Raw genomic sequence first — 12,457 nt, forward strand, 5'->3', positions numbered from 1 at the left:
GGTGATTCTATGACCCCCCTCTCCTCCATTCTATGAGGTGACAGGTGACCCCCCTCCCCTCCATTCTATGAGGTGATTCTATGACACCCCCCCCCCCCTTCATTCTATGAGGTGATTCTATGACCCCCCCTCTCCTCCATTCTATGAGGTGACAGGTGACCCCCCTCCCCTCCATTCTATGAGGTAGTTCTATGACCCCCCCTCCCCTCCATTCTATGAGGTGATTCCTCTCCTCTCCCCTGTTTCTGTACACTGAGCCATCTGTACCGATACCATTCCCCCGCCCCCTCGCTCTCCCCCCTCTGGCACATTCTACCCCGGCAACCAGACGTCCCTTAGCAACACGGTTGATGGCTCGGCCAATCCCAAGACGCCGCACGCTCCGGGCCAATGGGAAGGCGAGGCCACATTGAGGCCAGGAGAAGCCAGAGCCGCCATTTTCATTCCGCTGAGAGACAAAAGAGGGGAAGCAGCTGGAGAGCCGGGCCGAGGGAGGACCTCAGGTAATGGGATGAATGAGGCCTTCATGCACCGTGCCGAGGGGACAGGCCTGGGGGGCATCGGGGATGTGAAGGTTGTCACTGTGTGGGGGAGGGGGGTGATAGTAATGGATGGCGACAGGGGCATCTGCTGGGGGACTACATGTCCAAGTATTCCCTGTCAGAGCTATTAGCGGAAACTAGTGGGGGGCTAGAATGACCCGTCATGTCTGTTAGAGGTGACCAGGGGGACTACAGGTCCCAGCATGCCTTGTCATCAATTTGACGAGACCAGTGGAAGACTACATGTCCCAGAATGCCCTGTCATGTCTGGTAGAGGTGACCAGGGGGACTACAAGTCCCAGCATACCCTGTCAGGTCTGTTGAAGGGGGACTACAAGTTCCAGAATGCCCTGGCAGACCAATTAGGTGACCAGCAGAGGGCTGCAAGTCCCAGAATGCCCTGTCACATCTATTAGGAGACAGAGGACTACAAATCCCAGCATGCCCTACCAATTAGATGCGACCAGCGGAGGACTGCAAGTCCCAGAATGCCCTGTCACATCTATTAGGAGACAGAGGACTACAAATCCCAGCATGCCCTACCAATTAGATGCGACCAGCGGAGGACTGCAAGTCCCAGAATGTCCTGTCACATCTATTAGGAGACAGAGGACTACAAATCCCAGCATGCCCTGCCCTACCAATTAGATGCGACCAGTAGAGGACTGCAAGTCCCAGAATTCCCTTTCACATCTATTAGGAGACAGAGGACTACAAATCCCAGCATGCCCTGCCAATTAGATGAGACCAGTGGAGGACTGCAAGTTCCAGCAAGCCCTGTCACAGAACAAAAAGAACTACAAGTCCCAACATGCCCTGTCAGACCAAATAGATGAGACCAGTGGAGGACTGCAAGCCCCAGAATGCCTTGTCATGTCTGCTAGAGGTGACCAGGGGGACTACAAGTCCCAGAATGCACTTGTCATGTCTGCTAGAGGTGACTAGGGGGACTACAAGTCCCAGAATGCCTTGTCAGACCAAATAGATGAGACCAGTGGAGGACTACATGTCCCAGCATGCCCCGTTGGGCCATTTAGAGGAAAGCCGTGTGGGGTACAAGTCATAAAGTTCCCTGTTCGGCTCATTAGAGAAGGCTGGTGAAGCACTAGAAATCCCAGCATGCCCCGTTCAGCCAATTAGAGGAGAACAGCAAGGGACAACAATTAAAAAATGCTCTGACAGGTCTGTTAGAGGAGAATGGTGGGGAACTAAAAGTCCCAGCTTGCCTAGTCAGATCTATTGGATAAAGCTAATTGGAATACAAAGCCAGCATGCAGTGTTCGGTTTACAGGAAGTGAAAGGCAGGTGACTACAAGTCCCAGCATGCCCTGCCCATCCTTCTCCCCCGGTTCACATCTGTGCGGGTGGTGCCCCTGCAGATCCGCATGAAAATCCGTGCAGCCGCACCGCCCGCTCAGAGCAATGCGGACCCGCGGGCAGGTGATATTAGTTCTAATGGAGCGCCGCCCGCACTGGGAAATGCAACCGTACCGGGAATCTCGGCTGCGTTTTCCAAAGTAGTGCAGGGACTTCTTCCCTGCGTGTCATGGGAGTCCATTCAAATGAATGCATTCTGTTGCCCGAGCAAAACGCGGCCCGCATGGCTGCATAGATGTGAACCGGGGGTAGGAGGGTGATTCAGCTCTCGGAAATGTCATTGTGGCAGGAGAGGGCCCGGCGGGTGATCCAGGATCATTTTTACAATGAAGCTTAATGGAGGAAACTGGTGAGATTACAAGTTTGGTTCTGCGGCTGTTATTCTGTGTTCATTAGTGTGTCCTTGATGTGGAACAAGCATGCAGCCAGGGACGTCTAGCTGCCTGTTATGGTCGAGGTAGTGAGGCAGAGGTGGCAGATGACAGCCATGGAACCGGTACATTGTCATCAGTGACATCTCTCATGTTTCTGTCCTCACAGGTTCTCTTTAGTAGTGATGCGTGTTCTCCTCTATGTTGCGTCACAATGTTTACATCCGCCACCCGCGCTGAAGGGCTGTGCTCCCGGGGGATGGGGGTGATGTAACATTGGTGACAGACGGCCAGGAGGAGCTGACAGATGAGACCTCATGTATTTCATGGAAAATTGACCCCCCCCCACACGGCTGAACACCATATGAATGCCCTAGGTTCAGCAGTGTGACCCTGAACCATCGACCACATAATATTGTTAATTTACAGGACCCCAGAAAGAGGTCCACTTCTGGTCAGGAGATCAGCAGCAGGCCAGAAAGAAGTCCACTTGGGGTCAGGAGGTCAGTGTCAGGTCAAGTGCATCCATCAGTGAATTTTGAATGACCTCAGAGTCCTCTCAAACTGGTCCGTGACCCCCTGGTGACACGCCGCCAGGATCGCTGTGTGAAGTGGATGCCTCTTAGGATATGTGATATTCCAGACGTGGAGATGTCATTACCGAATAGGTGGCGTCCACCTGTGTGACAGGGCCCTTACTACCCCATTGCATTAGACCTCCTTCACATGGCCATTTACCCACCTACACTGGGTTCTAGTGGCAAGGATCAGCAGATTCTTGCAGCTGGAATGGCAGGCACATGTGAATAGCGGCAGCTGTTCAGCCTGTATAATAGAATGACAAGCTGGCCGCAGTCACCGCTGTTCCCCCGTAGCTGCACATGGATACCCGAGTCTGGATGCAGTTAGCTGCGACCAGGCTCAGGCATCTGTCTCTAACAGAAGGTACCCGCTTGGTGTGTGGCTACATGACAACAGCAGCAACCGTTGTCAGCCTGTCATTAGTCTACACAGGGTGAGCGGTCGCCGCTATTCTCATGCACTTGTCATTCTAACTGCAAGAAATCGCTGATTCTTGCCGCTGGAATCCAGTGTATATGGCTAAGTGGTCATGTGAGGGAGGCCCAATGCTCCTCAGACATTTTCTGCTGAATCACCATCCGAATAAAGTGTTTCTGTGCAGTTATGTGACCACAAAGATCCAGCTCTGGTATTGCTGCTAATGGGTGTGACCTCAACGTCCCGCAGCTATGGATGCTGCCAGATGTCACCACTGCACTTGTCGTTGGCCAGCACAGATGCATGGACTAGCTGGATCTTTGCAGTCACATGACTGCCTAGAAAGACATAAAAAGTGTACTTAGATGATTTAGAAGAAAAGGGAAGTATAGAAGCAAAGGAGAAGGAACATTTAGTAGGTATTATTATTATTATTATACAGTATTTATATAGCGCCAAAAGGTTTGCTGAGCGCTGTACAATATAGTGGGGGACAGTACATTATTATTATTATACAGTATTTATAAAGCACCAATGGTTCACTCAGCGCTGAACATTACAAAGGGGGACAGAACATGTGACAGAACAATACCAATACAATGCAAAACATGAGGGGATCGAGGGCCCTGCTCCTTGGAGCTTACAATCTAGGAGGGAGGGGATGGTGGCACAGGAGGAGATAGCTGTGGGGGATGGAGTGGTGGGAAGAGTGGAGGAGGTCGGCACGTTAGCAGGGGGTGGGGTAGGCTTCCCTGAAGAGATGGGTTTTCAGGGTGCGCCTAAAGGAGAGGAGAGTAGGTGATAATCTGATGGGTTGGGGCAGGGAGTTCCAGAGGATGGGTGACACCCTGGAGAAGTCCTGGAGGCGGGCATGGGAGGAGGAGACCAGGGAACTAGAGAGAAGGAGGTCTTGTGAGGAGCGGAGTGTGCGTGTTGGGTGGTACTTGGATATTAGGTCAGTGATGTAGTTCGGGGCAGTATGGTGGACAGCTTTGTACGTCAGGGTTAGGATTTTGAATTTGATCCGTTGCGCAATCGGAAGCCAGTGGAGGGATTGGCAGAGGGGGGAGGCGGAGATGGAGTACATGAGACAATACAGTAACAAAACAATACACAAGGGGTTCAAGGGCCCTGCTCTTTCAAGCTTACAATCTAGGAGGGAGGGGGTAGAGGTACAGGAGGAGATAGCTGTGGGGGGTGATGTGGTAGGAGGAGTGGAGGAGATCGGCTGTTAGGTGAGGGTGAGGTAGGCTTCCCTGAAGAGATGGGTTTTCAGGGTGCGCCTGAAGGTGAGGAGGGTAGGTGAGGTATAGTCTTTCCTTCCACTTTAAGGGCTAGTTTACATTAAATGCAGTCCAGTGCATAGTTTTTGTTGTTTTTTTTTTTTTTCATCAAAAATGCATGCAGTGTTTTCCATGTATTCCAATGTCCCTAGTTCACACCAGTTCCAGTCAGTTTCCAGTGCAGAACAAAAAAGTAGAACATGCTGCATTTTCTGCACAGCACTGTACTGGAACATAGAAAACGTCATCAAAACTGTTTGTGGTGTGAACTGTAAGCAAAATCATCTGGAGTGCATTTTTGTGGTGTGAACTGGCCCTAAAGGCTAAATACACCTTTTACAAAATATAATAAATGCACATTTTTTGCAGGTTAACCACATCCCGACCTCCCTTTAGCAGATATACTGCTACAGGGCGGCAGGGGTGCGCAAAATCATGTGTGTGTGATTTTGTATTTCTGGGTAGGGGGCGTGCGCACCCTACCGGCACTACCATCCACGGCTGTCAATCACTGGGTCACGGCCGGTGATTACCCGCCGGCTCCCAGTGCTTACCGAGGAGGTCTGCTTTGTTAACTAACAGTCCTCCTCCCTGTGGGCTCGGGTACAATGCTCAGGATGGCTGTGTACAGCACAGCCATCCAGAGCAGTGGTCTTACCAGTGAAGCACCAACACACCGCCCCCCAGTAAAACACTCCCTGCACACAGTTAACCCTTTGAACACCCCTCATGTTAACCCCTTCCTGCCCAGTGCCATTAGTACAGTGTCAGTGCTTTTATTTATTTTTTTTTAGCGCTGATCACTGTATTGGTGTCTCTAGGGATGTCAGTGACACCAAGTCAGTTCCCCCCAGTGTCAGAATGTCCGCTGCAGTCCCACTATAAGTCGCTGATCGCCGCCATTACTAGTAAGAAAAAAAAAATTCCAGTATGTATACCTCCATTTGTAAATGGTAGAATTTTCACATAAACCAATTAATTTACACTTATTAGGATTTTTTTTTTAGCAAAGAGGTAGAAGTATACATTTTGGCCTAAATTGATGACGAAATTTGATTTTTTTTCTTTATACAAAAAAAATTTTACTTGACATTTTTAATAGCAAAAAGTCAAAAATATTTTTTTTTCTCAAAGTTGTCTGGCTTTTTTTTTTTTTTAATAGCTCAAAAAATGAAAAACTCACAGGCGATCAAATGGCACCAAAAGAAAGCTCAATTCGTGGGGAAAAAAGGACGTAAATTTAATTTGGGTGCAGCGTTGCATGACAGTGCAATTGTCAGTTAAAATAACTCAGTGCCGTAATGTAAAAAAATGGTCTTCTCAGGAAGGGGGGTAAATCCCCAGGAGGGGGTTAAAATTGTGAATTTATTTTTTTTTAAATAGGAGCCTGCAAAGTATTGCCCCTGCAATCAGCAGGTTGTGGGTGCAATTTTATGCAGGCCATACATGGTTCGAATTCCAAATGATTTTCATACGAAAATCGGACCTAAGAATAATCCGGCTTATTTTCGCTCTGTTAGTGGGGCAATGGCACCGGCCGATTTTTGTGGTTCCTCCCCATTTCGTTTATCGGGCATGCTGGAAAATCCGTGAAAAACGACCGATATTTGAAATCATTGGTGGCACCATCGGATTACAGAATGAACGACTTTTTTTTTTCGATTTTTGGACAAAAAAATTGTTCGAAATTCGAATCGTGTATGGCCTACACGCTCTCACCAGCTTTTAGCCCCTTTGTTCGGACTGTCCACTTCCAAGTTGAAGGAAATGTGAATGGACTAATTGACTAATTAACACACAACCGCTTTTAAACTTCACGTTTGTGTGCTGTGGTAACAGATGGGACTTGTAGTTCTCTCATTCACAGATTGACGGGCAGAGTCGTTTTTCTAAATATGACGATGGATGCAGGGAGATACTTCCGCCTGCTGTCACAGGAGATGGGAGATCAGGGGTGCTGGGGGGGAGGTGGCTGAATATGTTACACCCTAAATACGGATGTAATCTGATCAAAAAGATTTTATTATTATTATACAGGATTTATATAGCGCCAACAGTTTGCTCAGCTCCTTACAATATAATGGGAGACAGTACACGAGACAGTACAGTAACAATACGATTCAGTACATGAGGGGTTCGAGGGCCCTGCTCCTTGGAGCTTACAATCTAGAAAAAGATGAACTTATCCTTTACCTTTGGCTTTTCATCTTCTATGAAACTGCTTTCCAGCATCTTCTGCCTGCTGGAGAGAACGCTGACCCTGGCAGTTATGTAATAGTTACTTAAAGCGGAGTTCCACTCACCCTGTCAAAAAATAAGTCAGCAGCTACAAAACCTGTAGCTGCCGACTTTTAAAAAAACAGCCACTTACCTGTCCCTCGGTGTGTCCCCCGCAGCCCGTTTCACCGGCCGTCCTGTATTCCAGGAGGCTGACATCTTTAGTGTGGGCACCCGGCTGTGATAGCTTGCGGCTTCACAGCCGGGTACCCACTGCGCATGTTTGAGTAGCGCTGCACTTCATGAATGGTCCTGTAGTCTTCTGGGACCTGTCATGTGCCTCCTAAAGACTACAGGGAGAGAGGGAGGGAGGACACCATCTGTTTCCAATCGCCTAAAATGGGGAGTGAGCAGTCCTTAAAGCGGAACTTCCCCTTTTGGGTGGAGCTCCGCTTTAAGGTCACTTAGGCATGTTCCAAGCTTGCTATGCGGTCGTATCGGGGCCACATCTGACTGTCTCTACTATAGCAACCAGGTTCACCCCGTGCAGGTTAGAAGATGAAAGCATGGACTCAATGACTGCTGTAGCCAAATATTGATAAATTGCCTTCATTAACAAGTCATTATGGTCTTTAAAGCTGTTTTCTGCTTTCCTTTGAAAATGACTTCTGCTCTTAAGGAAGGGTAATCTCTCACCGTTCTGCTAACTGATCCTGAGCCATTAGGCCATAGTGCGCAGGGAAAGCAGGCACAGCGTCTGGAATCGCAAAGTGGAAATCCCCTTCTGTATACTTGGATCATAATGACTGGTGCTTGTGCAATAACCGAGAGCTCAACAAATGCATTATGTAGCAGTCCTTGTAAGGAAAATGACAATATGTCAAGGTTTAATGGAAGATATTGTTACATAATGTTATATTTATTCCTCGGTGGGGTAGGCGACGCTTTGCGATGGATCTAGCTTGTGTTGCGAGGATGTGTCTTGGCTGGGTAACACCATCCAGTGTCAAATGTACCCACTTCTAGGATCTCTGATGGTGATTATGGCCTGTTCTGCTGATGTCCTGATACATGTTCTGGTCATTGTAGCTTTTACCAAGCTAATCCATAATGAAAGTCCATTTAGAACTGACCTGACCTAACCCTGTCTGCGTCCTGGAACAGGCTCGCTTCCATAAATCTTGGTGGGGGCAGTGACCTTTTCTGTTTGCCTTCATTTACAGTTTATTTTAGACCCCGTGGCAATATCATCAATCAAGTCTTTGTAATGCACTCCTATTTCTTTTCATGCTGTAAGGCCGCTTTCACCCGGGCGTTCCGTATGTCCGTTTTTTTTTTTATCTGTCCTTTTACTGATGAAAAATAGACCCCCATGTATTTCTGTGGACTTGCAGATGTAAATGGATCAACATCTTTTTACATCCACTCTTAATATGAATGGGTGGTACCGTGACAGGTTGGCACCTATGCAATAAGTCCATCTTTGAAATTTCCTTGTTACTAAATATTTCACGGTCAACCCCACCTCCACCTAAGGACTGTACTTGAATCACCTCCTCCAGATCATCCCCCGCAGCTATCACCTTATGTATCCCCTCCCCCTTCCTTTAGATTGTAAGCTCCACGAGCCGGGCCCTCCTATTCCTTCTGTACTGAAATGTATTGTAATTGTACTGTCTCCCTTATATTGTACAGCGCTGTGCAAATTGTTGGCGCTATATAAATCCTGTATAATATAATAATAATAATTAATGTCCGTTTTTTTGGACTGAAGAAAACCCTATTTTTTCTTTCGCCAAAAAACCCGGAACGGATGTAAATGGACCAAAAACTGATGTAAACTAATGACAAAACAGATGAAAAAACATACAGTATGTCCAGTTTTCATCTGTCCGTTTTACGGATGAAAAACGGACCCGCATGTATTTCTATGGACTTGCGTATGTAAACGGATGAACATCTTTTTACATCCATTAATTATTTTATAGAGTGATTCTAAAAAGTATGTTAATCACTAAACCGCGCCAATTGATGCTTTTAAATATTCAATATTATATCCAATCAGCTGCCACTTTAATGTCAAACTTATTCCAAAAAATACCACTCCTAATATTGGTAATAATTAGCAGCGCATTATATATATATATGTATATGTATATAATGTATATGTATGTATGTGTGTGTCACATTAATTCCTTTTGATGACCTCTACGTGCAAACACATTTACACAAATATTAAGTGACATAAATTATATGTGACATAAAAATTATATGTGACATAAAAATTTAATTGGAAATTAAAAATCAAACAAATTATATATAATAGTGCGCAAAAACACCATAAAACAAGTCCAGTGTAATTGAATAAATTCCAAAAAAAATTAATCCATTAATGTCTGTTTTTTTTTTTTTGAACGGAAGAAAACCCTATATTTCTTCCGCAAAAAAAACCCAGAACAGATGAAAAGTGGATGTAAATGGACCAAAACAGATGTAAATGGATGTAAACTCATCCGTTTTTTTTCTGTGGAGAAACATGACTGAACTGAAGAAAAAAAACAGAACGCCCATGTGAAAGGATCATTAGTGTCCAACTTTTTTGTTTTTATTTTTGAACCCTGCAGGGTGAATAAAGGTAATATGTCACCAAATTATGTTTAGGTGTGTGTATAATATATCTCTATCTGGTTTACATCCAGTTCCAGTGTATGAAGTACCTGTGTTTGATGAGCTTTGGGCTTGTGTCAATGGTATCAGTTTGGCCTCATTCACACAGGGCATACTAAAGTGTATGGTGCATTTGTTCAAAGTGCTGAATTTATACAGCTTGTCTGAGTTCAGAAAAAAAGGGGCGTTGAGCTGCCATGCTTTGCAGAGCTCAGTTAGGAGAGCTGATTGGAGGGAAGAGATATATCCAGTGAAGTGACTGGCCTCGGGTGATGCACAGCTATTAAACAAAACCTCCTTCATTAACCACTTGCCGACCGCGCATAGCCGAATGACGGCTGCACCGCGGCCGGCTAGTTCTGGGTGGACGTCATATGACGTCCTCCCAGAACGCGCTCTCCTGCGCGCCCCAGGGGGCGCGCACCTGGCGATCTCCGTGATCGCTGTGTCCTACGGACACAGCTGATCACGAGATGTGGTGAAAGGCCGATCCCACCGGCCTTTTACCACGTGATCAGCGGTGTCCAATGACACGCTGATCACAGGAAAATGCAAGTGCCGGTTCTCGGCTGCACTTTCCTCACGCTGTCAGATCGTGAGGAAAGTACTGCCGAGAACCGGCAGTTGTCAGAGCGGGGATCGGCACCGATCATCAGGGCACTGATGATCAGTGCCCTGATGATCGGTGCCCAGCAGTGACCCCCGCAAGTTCCTCCCAGCAGTGCGCCCACTAGCCCCGCCCACCCATGCCCAGCAGTGCCCCCACCTGTGCCCAGCAGTGCCCCCACCTGTGCCCAGCAGTGCCCCCACCTGTGCCACTCTGCAGTGCCACCTACCTGTGCCCAGAAGTGCCACCTACATGTGCCAGCAGTGCCACCCACCAGTGCCACCCACCTGTGCCCACCAGTGCCACCCACCTGTGCCCACCAGTGCCACCTACCTGTGCCCACCCACCAGTGGTGCCCACCAGTGCAGCCCAGCAGTGCTGCCAGTCAGTGCCACCAGTCAGTGCCCAGGGGTTGTGCCAGTCAGTGCCGCCAGTCAGTGCCCAGAAGTGATGCCAGTCAGTGCCGTCTATCAGTACCCATAATCAGTGTCACCTATCAGTGCCGCCTATCAGTGCTGCATATCAGTGCCGCCTATCCGTGACCCCTAATTAGTGCTGTCTATCAGTGCCGCCTATCCATGCCACCTCATTAGTACTGCCTATCAGTGCCCTTTAGTGCTGCCTATCAGTGCCGCCTATCAGTGCCCATCAGTGCCGCCTCATCAACGCAAATCAGTGAAGAAGAAAAAATACCTGTTTGAAAAATTTTATAAGAGAAACAAATAAACTTTTTTTTTTTTTTCAAATTTTTTGCACTTTTTTTAATTTATAGCGCAAAAAGTAAAGCGCCCAGTGGCGATTAAATACCACCAAAAGAAAGCTCTATTTGTGAGAAAAAAATGATCAAAATTTCATATGGGTACAATGTTGCATGACGGCGCAATTGTCAATCAAAGTGCGGCAGCGCTGAAAGCTGAAAATTGGCCTGGTAAGGAAGGGGGTATAAGTGCCTGGTAGGCAAGTGGTTAATTGTAACAGTTTATATACAGTCTTCTGGTCTCTACATCTGTTCAAAGTGCTGAATTTATACAGCTTGTCTGAAAGTTCAGAAAAAAGGGGCAGAGAGCTGACATACTTTTGCAGAGCTCAGTGAGGATAGCTGATTGGAGGGAAGCGACATCCCCATATGCCCAGTGAAGTGACTGGCCTCGGGTGATACACAGCGACATAACAAATCCTCTTTCATAAGTTGTACCAGTTTATCTAAAGTCTTTTGGTCTCTACGTTTGTTCAAAGTGCTGAATTTATACAGCTTGTCTGAAAGTTCAGAAAAAAGGGGCGGAGATTTGCCACACTTTGCAGAGCTGATTGGAGGGAAGAGAAACCCCCACCCTCACATGAACAGGACTGAGGCTGCCAATCTGTCTGAAAGTTCAGAAACAAGTGGCAGAGAGCTGCCACACTTTGCAGAGCTGATTGGAGGGAAGAGAACCCCCCCAAACACACCCACAACACCCTCACATGAACAGGACTGAGGCTTTCAATCTGTCTGAAAGTTCAGAAACAAGTGGCGGAGAGCTGCCACACTTTGCAGAGCTGATTGGAGGGAAGAGAATCCCCCCCCCCCCCCCCCCGCGCGCACACTCCACCCTCACATGAACAGGACTGAGGCTGTCAATCTGCTGGAGGTCCCTCCCCTGTCACCATTTTCTCTTGGTGTCATGAAAACTTGTCAGACGTGATTCATGTTGCTAGCAGAGGAAGGAATCCGCAGACAGAAAACGACACTTGCTGCTCTTAATTGAGACAAGCACACACTATGGAGGGATATGAGTTGTTAATTGTTTCTGAGGTTTCCAAGCCCTTTTAGGGAGAAGCGTCTGTATATTCTTTCATTTATGTGGGCCTATCCGTTAGGAAACCTTCGGCTTTGCAGGCAGTGTAGAATTTCTGGAGGGTGTACTCCAAGTGAAAAGCCGGCTCTAACCGGTTTCAGTTATCTTTGTCAACACATCCAGCATCCGTCTGACCAGCACCAATTCCTTTTTTTATGGTTCCCGCATGTTTGCGGTGATCCAGTTACATGATGCGCTCAGGAACGAGTCTCAGTAGAAATATGCATACACGCTTGTGCAGGATATCATTTGTCAACCTTTAAATCAGATAGAAATGGAATGAGTCTTGTTATAGCGGCCTTGGGCTAGATAAGCCTCTTAAATATTTGATAGAACGTTCTATTTATGGGAAAGCTGCCGATTGCTATCGCCTAATTCCATGTTTATTTTTGTGTCGTTCATTTAATGAAAACCTTTTTTATTTAGAAAACTGGGTCTGAAGCGCTTACATTACATAACCGTTCACCCCAAGATCAAGGACTTGTGATGATTATTAAAAAAAAAAAAAAACATACATCCTGGACCTGTTGTTTACAAACAGCTGATGGATCAAAGCAGC

At 47.0% G+C, this 12,457-nt stretch overlaps 1 protein-coding gene across 1 annotated transcript in view; it reads left to right on the forward strand.

Annotated features, from left to right (window-relative positions):
• Positions 1–348: 348 nt before the first annotated feature.
• The window catches only part of IP6K2 (inositol hexakisphosphate kinase 2), a 75,999-nt gene continuing 63,890 nt past the window's right edge, over positions 349–12,457 (forward strand). The window contains exon 1 of the mRNA XM_089684069.1: positions 349–503. The gene's annotated coding sequence lies outside the window, so the exon portion shown is untranslated. The remainder of the gene's footprint in view (positions 504–12,457) is intronic.

This window comes from Staurois parvus, unplaced genomic scaffold (assembly GCF_062004578.1).
Source record: "Staurois parvus isolate SC_StPar_1 unplaced genomic scaffold, SC_StPar_1.0 ptg000335l, whole genome shotgun sequence".
In the NCBI taxonomy this organism is placed as follows: domain Eukaryota; kingdom Metazoa; phylum Chordata; class Amphibia; order Anura; family Ranidae; genus Staurois; species Staurois parvus.